Genomic DNA, 4,924 nt, shown 5'->3' on the forward strand with positions numbered 1-4,924 from the left:
TATATATATATATATATAAGTTTATATATACAGTACTATTTTTTACAATAGAATGATTAATTAAGGAACCAATAAAAGCTAACTAGTAAAGATAAAATAGGAATAAAGCTTAGTATTTTCGGTTACTTGATTGATATTATTAATTTGTTATTGTTTTAATGTAAACAAAAAAACAGGGGACATTACAAAAGGGAAAACCATATAGTAATATATACAAAATGAAATGGAAGACACAAAGCAAATAGAAGAAAATGATACCTGCAAATTGGAGTAAGTGGCTTGAGCCACTGCTTGGTGTATATGGCTTAGGAGTTGTATGCCAGCACCATAGAATTGCTAGCCAAGGATTGGCTAATCTGCTTATTGCTGGGACTGTGGCATGAAGTGCTATGTATGATGATTGGAGTCTTTGATGATAGTGATGTTGTGAGAGTTAGGGGATTTGATTCAATGGAGAGAAAGCCAAATGGGATAGTCAACTTTAACACATGGTGATTAAGTCTTTGTACGCATTTATGTGTATGAGGATGTGCTGTTTTTTTTATGGATGTATTAAGGAAATGTATGAAGATACGATGAGGCTTGAGATTAGTATTGGAGTTGGGGATGGTGAGAACACAGAAAACGTTTCACCCAATGATCCTTTTTCTCTATATATTATTTTCTCATTGCTTTTCTTTTCATTTTTTCTAGATAAGGATTGGGTCTCTTGTGTGTGTCTTCCCCGAAAAAAGTATCTCTGGGAAATAGAACAATATATATGAGAGAGGGTGTGAATGTGAGGTGGTATATTTTTTTTGGGTTTGTTGAGGATTTTTGGGTTTGTTGAGAATTGTTTGTGGAGTTGGAGAAAATGTGGGAGGTTTTTTTATGTAGAAGTGTTGAGAGGGGAGAGTGGGGTTCGGTTGTTGAGAGATGGGAGAGTGGGTGGTTTGGGATTAAGGGCTGATGTGGGTGGTTTGGAATTGAGGGATGATATGAGTACTTTGGGATATCTAAAAAAAATGTCATTATACAATACAAAACACACAAAAATATTTATATTATTTAATTGCTATTTTTATTGAAAAAGTATTATGGCCGAACAAAATTGAGTGTTCACAGTTGTCTCTCTTTACTTGTTTCTTATTGGATAGCACACAAACTGAGGTTTGAGTGGTGTCATAATAAGTAAATAGTAAAAAAATGAACATTAATTTTGTCGAGAGCCATAAAAACATACATGACAACTTCTCATTACCTGAGAGTGTCTATCATCTTGTGAGTTGATTTGTCTTCAAGATGACTCGAGTTAACTCTCGAGAGGTGTGATAAAGATGGATGTAAACCAAAGACGCATGTTTGTGTGCTGCTGGAATTTGGAGTAAAAATAGTGAAACCAACAACGCAGGTTGGCGTACTGCTGGAATTTGGATGACACTAGATTAAGGACCAAGAACGCAGGTCGGTGTACTGCCGTAACTTGGGGTGAAAAGGGTGCAACCAAAGACGTAGGTCGGTGTACTGCCGAAATTTGAATGACACAAGGTTAACGACCAAGAACACAAGTCGGTGTATTGTCGGAACTTGGAATGAAAAATGTGAAACCAAAGACGCAGGTCGGTGTACTGCCGGAACTAGGAGTGAAAAAGGAGTGAAACCAAAGACATGAGTCGGTGTACTGTTGGAATTTGGATGACACAAGGTTAAGGACCAAGAACGTATGTCGGTGTACTGTCGGATCTTGGGAATTAATTTCACACAAGGCATAAGGCCAGAAAGGATTGACATCGAAGTCGTCAAGCACGGGGTCCTCAAAGGTATAATTAAGAAATACATCAGGCACCGGGCCTAGAAATCTTACATCAGACATCAAGGTACGGGATCCAGAAACTTTAAGTTGCTTGTCGAGGTACAGGACCCGAAAAGCTTAAATGTCACGTCGAGGTACAAGACCCAGAAAGTTTAGATTTCACGTCGAGGTACATGACCCATAAAGTTTAAATTTCACATTGAGGTACAGGACCCATAAAGTTTAGATTGCACTTCGAGGTACAAGACCCGGAAAGCTTAGATTTCACGTCGATGTGCAGGACCCGAAAAGCTTGGATTTCACATCGAGGTCAGGACCCAGAAAGTTTAAATTTTGAATGCTCATCGAGGTTCAGGGCCCGAAAAGCATATATTTCGCGTCGAGGTACAAGACTCGAAAAGTTTAAGTTTCACTTCGAGGTATAGGACCCGGAAAGTTTAAATTTCACATCGAGGTAGAAGACCCGAAAAGTTTAAACCCGAAAAGCTTGATTTGATGATTGTAAAGTAATGGATGAATGTTTGAGAGTATGTTATGTATGATGTTTATCATGATGTAATGTATGAGTTGTGAATGTGATGAAATGAAGTGTGTAAACTATGCATCACTGTTCTAGTGCGCTCATGAATTGTCTTTGATATATAAATTTGTCTCCCTTTGTTGAGCTTGACTGAAATGTGAACCCATTTTTAACTACTACGGACTAGGATGATCTGTTGATGGCTTGATGTCACAGTGTTATGTTGAGATGAACAACTTCTAAATAATATTGTCCCAGTATAAGTTGTTTCGAACTTCACCCCGGGGAGATGGAAGTGTGATTGTTCGTTTTCTTTCAGAGGAAATACTTTGATTGCCCCAATTTGCTTAAATTGTAATGGGCATTCGCATAAGGGTGTTTGTTCATTTAACTTTCCTTAATTTTTGCCCATAATACCTGATGTAGGTATATGTTGGGAATTCTCTCTTTTTGTAATGATACTAAATCGTCTTTTCAGGTTTTCGACTTAGTACTGCTCTCATTTTCTTAGGTCGTCCTTACGAGTTTTCAACCTAGCACTCTTTTTGTTTTGTTTTTTTGAACACCCTTGTGTAAAATTGCCCCAGTTTTAGGCTTCATGAAACTTTTCGATTCCAGAGAAATGGGACCCACTCAAAAAATTTCCTCAGTATGAGATATTGAGGGTTATCCTTCTATTCAAACTATATTGATATGCTTTAATTTAAGAGGACTTCCACAAGAATCATCTCAACAACTGCCCCAGTTTGGGTAACTACTACTTTGATTTATTGCTCTCTATTTCATGCACGAATCTTTAAGAAGAAATACTAAAAACAATGATCATGCAAACTTGGCTAGTGTTTGAGCTATTAGTGACGATGATAGAATTGAATATGAAATTGAAGTTGTATTTGGGGTTTGAGTATTGACGTGGTGATTGCGATGATGATCTTTAAGAGGGAATGTATTTCATGCTTTAAATATGAGATATTTTTTTTTTATCAAAAATTCAGTTTAGTGGTGTCAGCGTTTCTTTACCATGGTGTGAATCTTAGGCAAATCGATCCTTAACAAGGTCTTTTTAAGCTTGTATCGTGGTTTGGCTAAGGATTTCCAAGAAAAGATATAAGACTCAAATATGTGTTTCTCATGCCCGTTTCTCCTTTCTTCTATCTTCTTTGTCCTATTTTCAATAGTTTTCTGACATGACACTTAATTACTAGGATTCTATTGGATTTTTATAATATGATAGGTTAATTTCGTAACCTTACCCGATAGGATGTGAATATTCTTTTATATGTCTTTAATAGTGGTTTCGTTTGCCCTAACTTTTGCCTGAGATATTAAATGTTCTCAGTGAGCTTTTATTTTTTGTATTTTATTTTGCACTTGGACCAATTGAACAATTTTATATTACTTGGATTTTGACCTTTTTTATCCTTCGGGTAAGATATGGTGAATGATGTATGTAAAATTTATTTATTTCCTAATAACTGAATGTTGTTACCGTTGCTGGCATCAATTCTAAATGGAACGAAATAATACTTACTGGCTTGTCATGACCAGGTTGCTCTCTTTAAGACGTTTCGTGGCACTGCCCAAAATGTGCAAGCAGACTATCAACCACGCCATCCCCAGGATAAAACAGTCCATATCTCTATTATCGAATTCTTACTACATTGTAAGAACCAATCTCGAATACACCCACCACAATATGGCTACCAGTGTCAATTCTCGAAATTACCCACAATATGGCTACCAGTGCCAATTCTCTTCCCATAATACTGACTACCAGTGTTAGTTCTCAAAATGCTCACAATATGGCTATCTGTGCCAATTCTTTCCCCCAATACTGACTACCAGTGTCAGTTCTCGAAATTTCCAGAATATGGCTACCTGTACCAATTCTTTCCCCCAATACTGACTACCAGTGTCAGTTCTCGAAATTTCCAGAATATGGCTATCTGTGCCAATTCTTTCCCCCAATACTGACTATCAGTGTCAGATCTCGAAATTCCCACAATATGGTTGCCTGTGCCATTTCTTAGTGCCACAGAAAGAAAGGGGGAGAAGTTTGCTGGAAATGCATCGACGGAAAATATGAGGAAGAAAGAAAAATTGAATGAAAGCGCATTCAACTTGGGAGAAGAAAATATGAAAGGAGAATGCTTCTATTTATAACTTGAGATTTTTTCCAAGTTCCTCATCTCTCCAATGTGGGACTTGAGAGTTGTTTTTTTTCAAAACTCTTCTATGTGGGACTTGAGAGTTGTTTTTTTAAAACTCTTCTATGTGGGACTTGAGTGTTTTTTTATATTTCACACCCAAAAGTTCTCACTAATGGTTTTCAACAAACCATGTTCCAACACTGAATGTCATGGAAAACTGATGAAAAGCTTCCCTCCCCAGGCTATCGATGTTTTATGGGTCAGTCACAAAAAATCTCCTTTCATAATGCCTAGGGCTCAAACGGGGTGACTAAGGATATATTTTTAGTGTTTGGGAATTATCAAAGAAGCTTTGCGTCATCAGAAAAATTTGCCTAAGGATCTACACCACATTGGTCTTACATTTGCATCATGTTAGGTATCAGTGGTTACAATACACCTAGAAGGGGGGGGGTTGAATAG

This window comes from Lupinus angustifolius, chromosome LG07, assembly GCF_001865875.1.
Source record: "Lupinus angustifolius cultivar Tanjil chromosome LG07, LupAngTanjil_v1.0, whole genome shotgun sequence".
NCBI classification, from domain to species: domain Eukaryota; kingdom Viridiplantae; phylum Streptophyta; class Magnoliopsida; order Fabales; family Fabaceae; genus Lupinus; species Lupinus angustifolius.